Source organism: Ambystoma mexicanum, chromosome 12 (genome assembly GCF_040938575.1).
Source record: "Ambystoma mexicanum isolate Mex_15411 chromosome 12, UKY_AmexF1_1, whole genome shotgun sequence".
Lineage (NCBI taxonomy): Eukaryota > Metazoa > Chordata > Amphibia > Caudata > Ambystomatidae > Ambystoma > Ambystoma mexicanum.
Genome location: NC_090936.1, coordinates 599,797,764 through 599,814,585, shown reverse-complemented (window position 1 = coordinate 599,814,585; position 16,822 = coordinate 599,797,764). Strand labels below are relative to the sequence as shown.

The 16,822-nt window shown below is 44.9% G+C and overlaps 2 protein-coding genes across 3 annotated transcripts in view; one reads left to right on the top strand and one right to left on the bottom strand.

The window, feature by feature from the left end:
- LOC138513870 (membrane-spanning 4-domains subfamily A member 15-like) overlaps positions 1 to 16,822 on the bottom strand; it is a 100,979-nt gene that overhangs the window by 70,907 nt on the left and 13,250 nt on the right. The gene's annotated exons all lie outside the window — the stretch shown is intronic.
- FAM216B (family with sequence similarity 216 member B) overlaps positions 16,220 to 16,822 on the top strand; it is a 515,713-nt gene continuing 515,110 nt past the window's right edge. Inside the window, exon 1 of one of the 2 annotated variants that reach the window (XM_069628995.1) lies at positions 16,220 to 16,325. The gene's annotated coding sequence lies outside the window, so the exon portion shown is untranslated. The remainder of the gene's footprint in view (positions 16,326 to 16,822) is intronic. The other variant, XM_069628994.1, reaches the window with a different exon arrangement.

Genomic DNA, 16,822 nt, shown 5'->3' with positions numbered 1-16,822 from the left:
AGTTATGAACATACAATTTACTCTCCAAATACCTAATTTTACCCTCCACCAGCTTGCCAATTCTTAAATTCGGGACATTTTCAGAGCAGCCAGAAACACATTTTAGCTTGCCATAACCATTCCCTAATTCGCATGTGATACATATTATTGCAACAAAATCACCTTGTAATTTTCTTAAAAATGACATATAAATGGATGCTGGTTGCTGAGAAAATGCATTAATTATGATAGTCCATTTAAACGAATGGAACATCTCCATATGTATGCAAATCTTAGCTTTCCTTTCTCAAGGACAGTTGCCATTCTTGGCCAGCATGTGACCAGAACCTGCTAAACTGTGTTTATTAGCCTCTTTGTTGTTTGAATTTTGTGGGCTGCAGTGTCGTAAATAGATGGGATGCATCGGCTACACAGAAATCTACCACTGCAGATAATGAGCCAGGCCGGCCCTGTGATGTCACGAGGCCATGCTGACATCTGTAATTTGGTGCTGTTATCTGAAGTTGACCACCATTTTGATCTGAAAACCTTCTATTTTCTTGTATTTTTTTTTCAGAGTTCAGCTTCTCTTGATTTCAACCCCTGCTTACACAGCTCCTCCCTACATTCCAGTCATGCACTGGCTTGCCCGTTTGTCCTGCAGAGAAATGAAACTTCAGAGATAACAGGCCTGGCCACAGGAGAAGTTTGCTTTGAACACCATTAAGAGCAGGCCACACTTTATTGCAGTTGTAAATAGCTGGGATGCAAGATCTTCAAGGGACTTCCATCTCCAGGCTTACAGTGGAGGAAGCCATCTGCAAATTCTGGCCAATGACCCACATATTGTCCTTGACTGAATGAACTTAAATATTGCCCTTTCTAAATTCAGCCTTGATTCTTTGAAATACTGTGTGTTTTACTGATCATGGTTCACTTTGCTTTCCTATCAGGGGATTTCTTCTTTCTTTTCACACAGCATTGGTTTTTAAATATGACAGCTGAAAGTACAGGGCTGTTTATTTCAATCATTAATCAAATATATTTTTAATTATCTGTTGTTCGTTTTTATGCTGAAAAGTGGGTCTGAGTTGTCGTAGTGCACCACCTTTCGATGAGGAGAAGTTGCAGTGAAAATGCTTCATTTCTTTCTTAGCCCGCAATGTGCTGTGCCTTTCGAATCTGCACTCAGATGACATTTTTATTTGAGCTTTCTCTGGATTTCAACGGCTGAAAGACACCCACATAGTCTGCCTTCATAGGCCCATTTTCAGTATGAAGGTTCTTGAAGGGTGGCAGGTAATTATTCTAGTAGGCCCTTCAGTTCTGTTTGTTGGTGCGTTTGATTAAGCTCCACATGTGGGAATCCAAGAATTGATTCATTTCTCTCCCTTGAAGGTCGTGACTATTCTCTTTTTTCAGGGTCACTGGCAGGACGTGTGCTGCAAAAAAATATTTTTTCCAATTTGGGGATGATAGGCAGTGGAGCTGATGATCTCGACTTTGGGTAGCGATATAATTCACTGATCATGACAAGCAAGTGCTCACCCATCGGTAGTTACCTAAAGTCAGCACTAATATGTTACCACAGTGAATCCCTTCTTGGCATGGAGAGGATTGGTGCCAGAAGTGGCAGAGTTCCTGTGGCTTTGCAGAGGATACAATACTCTAAAGAAAATGCAACTGCCCCTTCAATGCCTGGAAACCAGACAGTGTCCCTGATTCAAGCACTCGTTTAGTTCAGACCTTGGATGACAACTTGCAAGTCTCTCAGTAGGAGTCCAACTCACATTTTGGACAGCTCATTCCTTATCATGAATAGGCTTTGGGGTGAGCTTATGGCCCTTTAGTAACGTGCATACAATGGATTGGTTCACAGAATAACTCTGAGTCCAAATGACTGAACCAACTCAGGAAGATGGAAAAGTACTGTTTTATCATCAATTATCTAAAGCAGGGAGTTACAATGGACATCAACAGACGTTCACTCGATTTTGCTCCACAATCTTTTCACAAAACATAGACTTTATATTAGAAATACCTCAGAGGTGACATCATATTACGTGGCACATAATGAAAAACCTACTAGAGATTGTGATAGGCTTAAGGGGAACATCTAAGTATACATTACATAGGACGTAGTATTGTTATTGGCTGCCCACTGTCAGGTGGACAATATATGCCAGCTCTAAAACATGTCATCTTTAAAACCATTAAGTGAACGGTTTTCAATTGGTCTTCAAACTGTAAGGACCTTCATTATACAGACCTCTACAATTGGTTTGCATGCTTGTGCCATGTCTGGAACATTCGGTTCACTTAGCAGCACGTAAACCCAGACCCAGGTGCAAGGAGATGGGCATCACTCTATCTCCCCACCCAACTCGCCCAACATCTCTCATCGCCCAAGCCTTCTACCATAAAGATTGTCTTTGAACTTGGCCTTGCAAAGTATCCTTGACTCTGGGAATACATGGGAGTGTTAGCATTCACTATCATTGTTCCAGGACTCCAAGTTCAACTCTATTTTCATCCTTGGCTCACATGACAGGAGACCATGATTTGGTCCATTGTGCAGGTTTTAAATGTCGTAAATGAATACAACTTGGCACTCTTGGTGATCTTTCTTTGTACCTTATCAAGAGATTAATCATCCTTTGCACGTTCACTCCTTTCTAGAATAGATAGCTGACCCTGAGTGCTTTAGTTTTGATACCTGGCCAGACAGCATTGCCATGAAGTTCCAAGATTTCAGTTTATTCTTGCTGCAACACAATTCTCCCTCTCTACTTTATGGGTCCTGGCTTACTAAAATGTATGATACTGATGTCCAGCTTCTATACAGTGGCAGCTTCACCTGCATTCTATTCACTACATATAGCCAGTTTCTATGATGACTTAGTCTACCTTGTGTTTCAGCGTCTGTACAATTATTGGCCGGTTGATTCTCTGCAGCACTTTGTGCATGTGTAATATTCTTTTTCATATTTAAAAGTTCACTTCACTCTTTACTTAATCATTAGTTTCTGTAGATCCATACACCCTCCTCAGTCAATATCTTCTGACGCCACGCATGTCTGGTGTGACATCACTAGCCTCTCTTTTTGCTCTTTTTCATATTCCTTCAGGGAGTTCCTCCCTCAGATTGTCGTCCCTTCAGGGATACATTTGATAGGGTTGTCTTAATGGGCTTCTTTCGAAAATACGCTGCGTTATTGGCACAACTGTTCGTGTCAAACACGGCATGATCTCAGCCTTCTAACATATAGGAGGTAGGGGGCAGGATTTCCCACAGAGGCATGTAACTGCTCCTCTACAGGGGCATTGGTACAGCACTTCTTTGAGGTATCAATGTAACACAAGATAGCTGTTCCATCTGCCATTGGATAGTGCTTGCTTCACTACACAAAAGCCCTCATCATCCTCAGTGGCTGTGATTATTTCCTCTAATGAAAGGGCTTTGAGTGCAGAGTGTGGCTATGCGGTTGACATGTTCTTCAATGCAGGTCTCTGCTGTTTCTATCTGGACAGTCTCCTTTCTTGAGAGATGTGACAGCAAAATGGCTGAATTTCTTGCAACTGAGCGATATTAGACGCAAAACTCATTCTCATGGTGTAGAAGGATCCACTTTTCGATTCTTGGTGAAGGGTGGAGGGCAGAGCCGCTTGTGATCAGGCTGGATGTGAAATGGGTGTCTATATAGGTCAATGTGGAAACAGTGCCATCTCATAACACAGCAATTGCTCCTTTTTCAATACAAGAGTGTTTGGTCTCTTCTTGAGAACACCACCAGGACCTCATAAGCCATCATGGTGAGTTTGTGAAGACTGATCCTAATCCATATGGGTAGCATCAATGGGCAATTCTGTGGGTCTCGCCGGACAGTTGTAGGCCATTGTGGTGTTGGCAGCCAGGGAATCTTTGATCACTTGGAAGGCAGAAGCTTGCTGTTCCCCCATTTCCATGGTCTGAAGCCCTTGTCAACTTTTACAGTGGATCAGTAAGAGAGGCTATATTGGGTATGAACTGGCCATAATAGTTGCCCAGGCCAAGGAGGCTTCGGGTATCAGTCTGGTTCTGAGGGGCTGATGCTGATATTATGTCGTCCTTTCAGGGATCAACTGGAATGCATCCTTTTGGAATACAAATAAGTAAAATTGGCACCCAGGGCAGGGGGCAGAGCCAATCACGTTCCTTTGTTCACGGGCTGATACTGCCGAGCTCAGCCTGCGTTCCATGGAAGCAGTTGGCTCTGTCCCCCGCCCTGCACCGCCATCTTATGGACACCCACCCTTTCCCTTTTTTTCATTAATCCCAATCCCCCTCCGCAACCCCACTTACCTGACTGCGGCGGCGCAATACTTCAGCAGTGGGCGCTGCCCCAAAGCTCAGGTGTTTATACTGATGCAGGCCTCCCGGGGAAGAAAGAGTCATAATATATCTTGGATCCTTTTTGCAGCTAGATCTGGTAGTAGCCAGCATTGAGCTCAAGCTTTGAAAAATGCCTTTCACATTGGATGTCGACAATAAGGTCATAGGCAGTCGGAGAGGGGTGTATCTTGCGCTCTGCTGCCTTATTGGGAAGGTGCATGTAATTGCAGATGCAAATCTCGTCCGCTTGATTGGGTTTTTGTGCCAAAACAATTGCCAATAACAGGGCATCAGTCCTTCAACCCTTTCAGTATTTCACGCACCCTTCCATTTGCGCTGTTCTTGTACCTTGGCGTGCAGGTGGAACCAAATCCAAATCTGTTAGTGTTTCAGAGCAACCGTGTCAACTTTGTCAATGTGCAGGCACACCACACCACACAACACAACTCTTTAAGCACGTCATTCCATGGAAGAGATCGTCAAACTCATTATGTTAGACGCTCCAGGTAAATGGTTTAGGCAGAGAATATTCGGCTATAGTGCAGCTAACGAGAGTGGCCATGTTGGCATACGTTATATACATCTTTCTGTCTCTGAGGTGATCACCGTGTTGGAATCTCCCATCAGTGGAATCGGCTCTTGTAATTGTAATTGGTTATTTATAACGCGCTTCATACCCAGCGCGCGGACCCGGGGATCGAACCTGTGGTGCTCGGCGTTGCCTTGCTTCCAAAGCGAGCACGTCGCCCCTGAGCTATCCTGCCGGTGTCTTCACCCTCATAGGCATAGATCTTTACTTTGGTGGGTTTCAAAGGTTTTGGCCTTAGTGATGTGAACTGTGAGGGCTTCATCATGTTTAAGGAAACACATGTATCAATAAGAGCAGGTTCCCTAGTGTTTGATATAAGAATCCTGCATTCACTTTGGCAGCGCCCTCTTGTCCTGCAATTTCGTGAATTAGAAGCACTTCATGCTAAATTTTAGAAGTCTTGGGCTCTTCTCTTGGTTAGGCTTTAAGTGGGTTGGGGCTAGCTGGGGCAGCGCCCCAGCAGTCCACGAAAAACATGTAGACAGGCGCTGCTGGGGCCGACATAAAGTCCCTTGGCAGCACCAGCTGATAAGGCAGCTGAAGGCCAGTGCCTTTTTTCCTAAGTGCTGACGCTCTCGCGCGAAAGCTTCAGGCATTAGAAAAAAGGCCTTTACTTCCATCATGGTGATACCTGCACCTGCCAAACATCCCTTTGACTAGGAGATGCACTGGGCCAGCACCACCTTATGGAAGAAAAACGGAGGCCGTTAGAAGACAAAGCCTTTTTTCTAAAGACTGAAGCTCTTGCTGGAGAGCTTCAGGCTTTAGGGAACAAGGCCTCGGCTTCTGATGGCCCACTTTTTCATCCTTAATGGTTGCACTGACACCCGTAAGGTATCCCTTTAACTAAGAAATGCAGGGTCATGACTCACACCCCAGGTGAGAGGGTGATGTTCCCTGATTCTTTCAGCTAATGGGACGCCTGGCGAAGGTCGGCACCACCATTGCGGAATAAGAGATGTGGTGCTGACCCCCGCCAGGCATCTCATTAGCCAAAGAAACATGGAACATCACCCTCTCACCTGGGCTGTGAGGGTCATGATCCCTGGATCTCTTAGTTAAAGGGATGCCTGGAGGAGGTTGGCGTGGCACTGACCCCTGCAAGGCATCCATTTATGTAAGAGATGCAGGGATCATCTCCACCTCAGGTGAGAGGTTGATGATAACCGCAAAGGGATGCCTGTAGGGGTCAATGGCACTTACCTGCCGCCCATTGGGCCAGGCCCCTTTAGGCCACGCCCTTTCACAGAGACCACCCTCGAGTTTGCATGCCACTTAAAGCACTGTGTTTGGAAGGCTACATGTTGCACTCTCTGAGGTCAAGGAGCAGCATCCCCGATTTGCACCTCCTTTCCTACTGAATGACACCCCTTATCAAAGTGATTCAACCTCCCATAGTTAAAGCGTTCCGCATCTCCAGCCAGGCACGTTCCATTATGGGGAAGCGCCCCTCTGCAACAGTCACAGCGTTGTGTCTTTCTGGTGTTGGGGGCAGCCATCTTGTTATTGCTGTCTTGTCATTCCCTTGATGGATGTTTCTTTGTCACAGGGTGACCCTCCGCTATCTCTATTTGCTAAAATGCTGTTTCCATCTGCTCAGCGGAGACTTCCATCAGTTTTGTAGCAGTGGCCGAGTTCCAAAAATCTCAGGAGCAACAAGCCTGATTCTACGATAATTGGACTCATTAACTTGTTAGAGTAACATCCTTGAATGAGTTGAGCTCTCCTCTCATGCGTATCCTCTATTAGAGTGCACTTTGAGGTGAGATGGCAAAGTCAGGAATGAAAGCCTCAATGGACTCATTTGCTGCCGGTCGAGCCTGACCGAGCTGGAATCTCTTGAAATCAGCATGGGCCTGAGGATGACAATATTCTGGCATGAGTATCTCGTGCGGACTGATTCCGCCATACAATAGCAATGGTAATCTTTTGAAAGTACATTTCAAGTTGATCCATCCATATTGACCACTTTGGGCCTGAAGAAAATGTGGGCCCCCACTACCTCGAATTCTTGCATGGACGCTGACAGTGCTAATGTCCTGGTCACATCTTTTGGTATTTGTGGTCCCTGGGCAGCAGGTAGGGGAAGAGGTGCCGTTTGGATGTCTTGGTCCTCCATCCCACCTCTTTGGCCAGTTGTCATATCCTGGGACCTCCCTGGCTGAAACGCAGCCGCGTCTTGTGGAGGATAGCGCGTGGTTCCAGCGCTGATCACCAAGTAAATAAAGAGGCTCACTCACACTCGTTCACTCCTTCAGGCTTTCTCGCCCCTGTGCAGGAGCTGCCTTCCTCTTGTTACTACGGTGACATGTCTCTCCATGTCAGTGCATGCATGTGTGTGTGTGTGTCTGCAGGGGCCATCATATCAGACAAGCCAGCAACTCTACAGTTCATTTTTCTCCACTCCATCTCATAGACCTGAGCCATAGTATACAAGCATGCAGAGCAAAACCTACCACCTGGTGGCATCATAATAGGAAGCAGACAATGGACCTACTGCACTTTTATAATAAACATTAGTACCCGTCGAGGGTCAACCAGAATGAAACAAACATTCTGATTGGTCCTCGCCAGGTCCATACCTCGCCGGGAATCCCTCATCGGGGATTCCATTCCTTTGTCTCCAGCGGGGGCTTGGCAGCCCCTCAGCCAATGAGGAGGCTCAAAACGGGGCCATCCCCGCTCCGAGCCTCCACACGGCTGGAGGCTGCCATTCTCCCCCACCGGGGATTCAGGTTAAGTTATTTTTTTTTCCTCCCTGCCCTCCCAACCCCATTTACCTTCTTATCTGTCCTTTTTCGGGAGCAAACGCGCTGGGAACACTTCTGTTGCCAGCGCGTCCACTCCCGATGGCCACCATGGAAAGGGAAAAGGGACTTTGTTTTCCCTTCCCGGGCGGCCATTTTCTTTGTCTTTTTTTTTCTGTTCTGAAACACTGCAGAATTCCAGGCCAGAAAAAGATGCTTTTAGTACCCCGGTCTTGTGGACCAGGGTACTAATAGCAATATACCCCTCGCCGCTGGGGCATTACCGAGTCAGGTAATGCCCCGGGTCCTTCGTTATAACTATGGGCCCCGGGGCATTACCTGACTCAGTAATGCCCCTGCGTCTCGGGGCATATTGCTTAATTAAGGTAATTATAGCTCAGGAGGTTGTCTGACCCTACCATTAAAAGCCCACCAACGTAGCTAAGGGCGCAAGTGAAGCAAAGACACTTAAAAGGGGTCTGGCTGCAATTAGCAGCAGGGCCCACCTCGCCCTCCAAGGTTAATGGACCGATTAACACCTGAGAGGAAAAAACTCTGGTGTTAAAGGCTGTGTTAAAAAAATGTCCTTTCATGAAAAGACACTCATGGGCGAGTGTCCATTCATGAAAAGAAAAGCAAACAATGAGGGCCACCATGAAAACAAGGGAAGGGCGATCAAAACTAGGCCCTTCTCACTTTCCATTGCAGCCATTCCAGTGAGGTGAGAGGAAGGAAAGAGGGGGTAAACATTTGTGTATGCAGGATGGTGCTAGGTGGCGTACGAGGAGTGAGGATCCAAGGTGGCAGAAGCGTGGCCCAATCTCGACTCCCAGGCTTCTCCAAACATGGGCATTGTATCAGTGAATAATGCCCACTTTTGGAGCAGATGATTGGCTGATTGCCTGCTGTAAACCGAAACATGTTGCAGTCTGGTACACATTGATTGTAGTCCAGACAGAGACCAGCTGTGAGCCTCTCGGCTAAGAAGTCCAGGTAAGCTTTACTATGCATATGTACAGTAGATATATGATTCCAGTTACTCTTTATTAGTACCCGGCGAGGGTCAATCAGAATGAAACAAGCATTCTGATTGGCCCTCGCCATGGCAGCCCCTCAGCCAATGAGGAGGCTGGAAGCGGACCATCCCCGCTCCTAGCCTCCACACGGCTGGAGGCTGCCAATCATCCCCTGCTGGGGATTCAGGAAAGTTTTTAAATTTTTTTTATTTTTCTCTCCCCCACATGCCTCCCCGCCCTCCCAACCCCACTTACCTTCTTATTTCTTCTTTTTGTGCAGCAAACGCGCTGGGAACATTCCTGTTCCCAGCGAGTCCGCTCCCGATGGCCGCCATGGAAACGGAAAACGGACTCCGTTTTCCATTTCCCGGCGGCCATTTCCTTGAACATTTCTTTTTTTTTCTTTTCTGTACTGAAACACCACAGCGTTTCAGAACAGAAAATAATATTAGTACCCCGGTATTGTGGGACATGGTACTAATAGCAATATGCCTCTCGCTGCGGGGGCATTACCGAGTCAGGTAATGCCCCAGAGCCTTTGTTAAGGCCCTCGCTTCGCTTGGGCCTATAAGTATGGGCCCCGGGGCATTACCTGACTCGGTAATGCCCCTGCGGCTCAGGGCATATTGCTTAAGTATATACATTAAGAGACCACCCACCAGACAGCCTCATGCACTCCAGCTCAGGACCCCAACGAACACATTCAGAACCTTCACGCTCAAGCACTCACCAACATTCCTCTGAACTATCAGTCACACCATACAACAGCATTCCATCAGCATTCAGAGCTGGGCAGCAGGACAGGACAACATTCATACATCCTAACAGCACCCCTTTGTTGTATAATTATAATCACCATATTTATTCTAAATAATGACTGGACACAGTCTGTACATCTGAACTCCTTTATTCTATATCTTAACTGACTTCTTTCCATTCCATTCCTTCCCAAACTCTACACGCCAACATTCCACATCCGATTCAGCCACAACATCTCTCCCTTGCTTATCATAGAAGTCCACTTTTCCATCAGCCTGGCAGGATCACCTTTACATTTGTTTCAATGAGGCGTAAGGGCTTGCGTATCGTCCTTTGAGGGCGCCCACTGCAGATGAAACAAGGTGGCGAATGTCAGGGTCCTTAAGTGACAGGAGGCTAGTAGGTTCTCCACTCCTCCTCCTCATTTCCCCATACAGTTCTCCATTTGGGTCATCCTGTGACATAAGCCCTGCAGGTTCCTCATTTCTCCCTGTTTCTTCTTCCAACTCCTCCTGGGACATTGCATGAAAGAGCGCAGCATCCTCGAGCGAGGCATCCTCTACCCTCCCTGTTACTGCACCATCCTCTTTCACAACAGTCATTATGGGCCTTTTGCAAGCCATGGCTGTTAATGACTCAGCATCATGTTTGAATCCCACTTTCCTCTGATGTTTCTGCCTGCTTAGTACAAATTCACTTTCACTCACTGGCATCTGATTTTCTTCCATTCTCCTCTTGTGGGTTATCCAAGCCACGCTGGCCTGCAACCTTCTTTCTGCCTGCAGCGTTCTTTCTTCCATGACCATGTCTATGTCCATGCCCCCACCCCCATTTCCAATATGTTTCGTTACCAGATCTTTTCTTTGGTTTGGCTTTACATAGCTACTAGCATTAGGTTGTATGTTCTTCTTTTCCCAGTACAATCTCACATCATGAAATCTCACCATTCCACACCTCCTTCTTGGTAACAATTGTGCGCTAGATCTCCACGTTGCCGTTGCCAATACTGGGGTCTCTTCTTTGCACATGACCCAGAAATTATTTCTCTGCCCACATCTCATACACATCTGACCAACAGCTGGACATCTACCTCTGTGTGGGAAATCCAATCCGCATCTATAGTACTTCTCCCGTCGACTCCTGCCTGTACCATACCATGCACTTTGCTGGGTGAACAGGTTTGAACATCGGGATTGCCTCTGTCTGTTGGCTCTGATACCATTAATGGTATTTAATCCACTTCCGTTTTCTATCTTGGCCACCTGCCTTTCATTTCTTTCATACACTCGTGCCAACTCCAGTACTTCCTTTAATGCGAGAGGCACTCTTAGAAGATGTCTTCGAAGCTGTGATGATGTACACCCTTCAATGATGTTCAGCCTAATCGCCTCATCATCACTAAAGCTTACAAATTCACAATATTCTGCCTTTCTCTTTAATCGTAATGCAAATTGGTCAATTGTTTCATGTGAACTCTGTGTGCACTGGTAAAATGCATACCCTTCATAGCCCCGATTGGGAGAAACCACCAAACGTTCACCAATCGCAGAGACCAATTGTTGATAGGTTGTCCTTTCCTGAGCTGGAATGTTCATCACCACATTTTCACCTCCTTTCCTACCAAATTAATGAACATGTCCATTTTGTTTGAGGCATCCCATTTTCCAGCTGCTTTCAAGAAGTTCTCAAACGCCTCCACCCATTCCTGCCATCATTGTCCTTGATCTCCCTGTGACTCAAGTATAAATGGGTCCGGACAATGTAGATATTTCACCAGAATCCCCTCATTTCGGGCTGATCTTGTATTCTGACTTGTGATATCCAGGGACATGGTTATTCACCTATGGCAGTTGTTTCTCTCTTTTTTTTCAGCAAACCACCTAACCATACACACCGTATTTGCACTTGTCACTTGATTGCACAGTGTTATTCCCTTTATCGGCCAATATAATTTCATTTGTGTAACTTTCATATGTCCAGCTCTATTTGGTTGCTCTCTCACCAGAATAACCATAAATGGAACTGTGATCCCTTTCTAAACAGTGTTACAGTACAAGGTTACTCTTTGCACTTTAAACACATTCTTTGGATGCCAACCCTTTGCTAGTTCACCTGCAATGTGTATTGTTCAAGGCACTGCTGCAGCAAAATTGCTATTGTAGCAAAAAATCATACCACTCGCTCATAACTGTAGCATTCCACTTGTGCAGATATATAGTCCCCACTTCCATCCAGATTCACCTGTGGGCTATTCCCTTCTTGTGTTGCAGTCTCTGCCCAGTTCGATAAAGTGACCTACGCTGTTGTGCATCAGCTGACACTTTGAATTTGTGGTAGCCCTTTCTCACTCCAGCTTTTTGTGTGGATACAGTTTTGGTCTTTCTGTGCCTTGTTGTGCAGATGCAAATACAGTAACTCCAATACTTCCATAGAGACCCTTGGCCTTTTGTTGAGTTAACGTTTGGTTTGCGTTATTCTCTAGTACTGCTTCTTCTTATAACAATTTCATGGATCCTATGACTGAAAATGCAATGTTATACACATCTACGTCAATCCAATCCTTTGCTTTGCTCTATTTTGTATTTCGTACTTTCTTGTATGTATGTATTGGAGTAATATGGTAATGTTACTTATTTGGTTTATTTGTTTCACAGTCACCTCCGTGTGAAATGCCAGAATATTATATTACCTTAATGACTATTGCATCAGTTTGTTTTGTTTTACTTATTGTAGAGTTCTTGGTTCCCCACAGATGACTCTGACCTCAGGTGAAGTTCCAGCAACTTCTTTAATTAAGTTCCAGTACATTGTGATAATCATATAAGGTCAAGTACATCTGGGTTCAGGGCAACATACACCTGCATCCTCCCAGGTAGGCTTACATCTCTCAACGGATCAACATAGAACCCTTGAATCATACATCAACATTCTCACAACCCAGATTCTGTGTCACTCACATAGCAATCTTCTCCTTCTGCACAAGCAACAAAGAAACCTAATCACTACACTTATCCTTACTGTGCTGCTAAAGTAACAAGTTCATGAATATAGCTCTTGTCTTTACTTTGGCGCTTATGTTACTGGGTCCATTTTCGTTTCATCTCCATACAATATTTCACGTTGGCTAATGGGTCATGTTGTCTAGACATCCTTTGTAATTCGCCCCATTTATATTTATAAAGTTTACTTTTGTTTTGTTTCCGTATAATACTTCAGTTGCTGGATTACCTTGCCACGACAGCCTTTATAACTTGCCTCGGCTGTACAAGGCGGTATGACATTCCATGTTTAAGCATTACTGTCTTTACATGAACTGTATTTATCATATTCATCTCACCGTGTCATGCATCTAGCCTTTGATTTTTATTTCACTTATTTCTTAGCATTCGTAATGCAGCAGCAGCATCGACTAGTGTTTCATTTGCATTCAAACGTACATCAACATTCTCACAACCCAGATTCTGTGTCACTCACTTAGCAATCTTCTCCTTCTGCACAAGCAACAAAGAAACCTAATCACTACATATCTCCCTTCCCAACACACAACAGACACACCAGCCAAACATCACATACACAAAACACAATGCATCCACACACTCCAATTCCCCGCATACATCCCTACTGATAGAACTAAGACTACATCCAGAACCTAAAAGCATCCCCAATAAAAATGGTGCCCATGACACCAACTACAATGCCCCTCACCTTTTCTACCAAGTAAGGGAAAGACACTACCATAGAAAATTGCACCAATTACAATCTATACCTCAGGAAAATCAATAATCTCTCCACCTCTACCACACAACAACACACAACCCATGCTAACTCACACCACATCACTAACCTAGCTCCAAACTAATTCAGTGAATCACACACCAATGAACAAGGCTTGGTATTCCAAACACCTGAGTAAACAACAAAACAACACGTGCACAACAATTGCCTATGCCGCCACCCCCAATTCGTCCTCTGTATTCAAATGGTCCACCTGACAAACCTCAACCACTGAATGAGTAAGCATGAAAACACATCCCACACAACTAGAAACATCACAGTCACCTAAACAACCACATCTACTCAAATCCCTGCAGCCACTAAAACCAACACTAAGATGTGCACCTCACACTAAAAAAACCAGGCTGGACGTTCCGAACGTCCGGGTAAAACAACACCCATTGAACACAACCAGTGTGATATTGCTACCCCTTATTCGTTACCTGTGTTCCTCAAAACAACCTAACTAACACCACTGCTGCGAGTAATCATTTACACCACACACTCTAATTCATACAAGCACACAACTATAAAATCGCCAAAATGTTAAATACCTAGCACACCACAATTACACATGCATATCCCCACACTGCCTTCTCAAAACAGTGTTACCAAATATTAACATCACTGCCAAAATATTTCTACACTTTAAAATTCTTAACATTTTTAAAAATTCTAAGTTATTTGGTTCTCCTACAATGGTACATATGCTCTATAAAAATAGGCACAAAAAAAATCCTTCCCCAAAAATTATCCATAAAAGTCCCTTGAACAGTCCGAACCTGTGGGAAAATATGAGTGTAGACAAACTCTTTCACAACCTATTTTGAAATTCTGACCAAACCACTTCACTTCACTTTAAAGTCCATCCATGGAAACAAATATTAGTCAAATGCATTACTACAACGTTTCTTATTCTTAAAAAAATGGCCAACCTGAAAAAATAAATCGTTAGTACAGCAAACACATATATTATCCATTAAACATTGCTACACTCATTTTCAATCTACCATGTAATTCACATAAAATTGCATTTGAACCTGTATTGTGTTAACAGAGGCTATGACATTCCCACTTCTTGCATTCATTCTCTCTCTCTCTCAGCTACACACAGGGATGTCTAAATCAAAAACAAGCCTCACATGACATCTATCACCAGTTAACTTTCTTTGTTATACCACAATATACAAAATCTCAAAGGCAAAGAAAAACAAACATTCTGTTTCTTGCTCCTGCCGTCCACGTCTTTTAATAACAATACCTTCGGGGACCACGGCCCCACTCAGGTGTCCACCCCTTTAACTCAAAGTACCTCTGAAATATCCATTTCGGCAATTTGCATCTGTTGCTTCTTCAACTCCTTGAAATAAAAGGCAACACTGGGCGGAGACACGGCAGCAAACAGGCACCACAGCGCCTCCAGGAGCCGCTCCCAAAAAAAATGCTCACAGTTACACAGCATCATCCAGCTCATGGATCCTGTGAACCCTTCAGGTACAGCTTTTTCTAATCGTCAGCAAAATCTCATTTGGACTGGCTCCAAGCCCCTCCAATGTTGTACCATGGGCTCCGAGCCCATCCAAGCACTGCAAGTGCTGACTTGGGCACTATGCCCCTCCAGCAATGCCATGGACTCCAAGCCCCCAAGTGTATTCACGGGCTACAAGTCTCTTAGGTGCAGGTACGGGCTCCCACCCCCCTCAAACGCTAGAATGGCCTCCAGGATCCTCCTCTGCTCCAGGCACTTTGCACATTAGCCACCAATCTTCCATTTAACATTTAGGCGCAGCGTAGGTTCCCAACCTCTTCTGATGCTACTGCCCTGGGCTCCAAGGCCCCAGCTGCACAGCATGGATTCCTCATTATCCAGGCGTAACTAGAGCCCAGGCCTCTTCAAATTGCTACTGCCTTGTGCACCAAGCCCTCCATGCTGCAGCCTGGGTTGCTACACCCCTTATACCAGTCTCTGGGTCCTCAGCCCTTTCTCAGTCTCTTGATTTCCTCTGTGCTTGACTTGTCTTACTAGTGACAGGCCAGCTGGCCCCTGGCTCTGGCGCAGCCCCTTACTTTCTGCGCCTGTGCCCCTTGAGCTGGGCCCTTCTGCGCCTACAGCATTAAGCGCTCGCCCTAACTGGGAGGGTCTTCTTTTTGGGTTGGGGGGAGGTGTATGTGCCATCTTCAATGCTGTCCCCCCAGCACAGCCTGCATCCTCGTCACCAATGTAGAGTTCTTGGTTCCCCACAGATGACTCTGACCTCAGGTGAAGTTCTAGCAACTTCTTTAATTAAGTTCCAGTACATTGTGATAATCATATAAGGTCAAGTACATCTGGGTTCAGGGCAACATACACCTGCATCCTCCCAGGTAGGCTTACATCTCTCAACGGACCAAAATAGAACCCTTGAATCATACATCAACATTCTCACAACCCAGATTCTGTGTCACTCACATAGCAATCTTCTCCTTCTGCACAAGCAACAAAGAAACCTAATCACTACACTTATCCTTACTGTGCTGCTAAAGTAACAAGTTCATGAATATAGCTCTTGTCTTTACTTTGGCGCTTATGTTACTGGGTCCATTTTCGTTTCATCTCCATACAATATTTCACGTTGGCTAATGGGTCATGTTGTCTAGACATCCTTTGTAATTCGCCCCATTTATATTTATAAAGTTTACTTTTGTTTTGTTTCCGTATAATACTTCAGTTGCTGGATTACCTTGCCACGACAGCCTTTATAACTTGCCTCGGCTGTACAAGGCGGTATGACATTCCATGTTTAAGCATTACTGTCTTTACATGAACTGTATTTATCATATTCATCTCACCGTGTCATGCATCTAGCCTTTGATTTTTATTTCACTTATTTCTTAGCATTCGTAATGCAGCAGCAGCATCGACTAGTGTTTCATTTGCATTCAAACGTTGCTAAGGTAACGTTCGTGTTTCCCTTTAATAGACAAATATGGCCACACGTTTTCTCACGTTGCTAGGGCCTTTTTTCTAGCTTTCCAAACACTACGCAGTGACTGTTGAGCCCACAGTGCTTTTCACCGTTCTTGGAATTCTGCACTTCGTGCTGAGTAAGGTTTGTTTCGTTTACATTTAATTTTCTTTCAAAGGAAAAATGCTTTCTGATGTAGCAGCATATAACATGTTTCTAACATCACATCCGACAGTGGCACAGCACCCAGGCATTATTTTTTGTAATCGCATGCACTGCAAAACAGCATAATTCGTCCTTTCCTTTGCTTGTTTACTTTGTAAATTTAAATAATGCCCATCATTTAATATTCACACCGCAGCATATAAATACTTCTATTTTCAATATGTATTTTATGACAGTCTACCAATGCGAACATTTACAATATCTTGTCATGCCCTTTTAACTCGCGCAGCCCATCTCACCACATCACTTCTGCTTTCACTCCACAGCGTTCATAGCCATCCTTATAGTGTCGTTGTTCCCACTGTTCTTTTGGCATTTGTCCATTAATTTGCACACTTTGTTCACCACCGCGACACACCTTTTTTTTGTTTCTTCCTCTTTCTCCAACAGGATCAGTCACCCCTATGGACTATTAC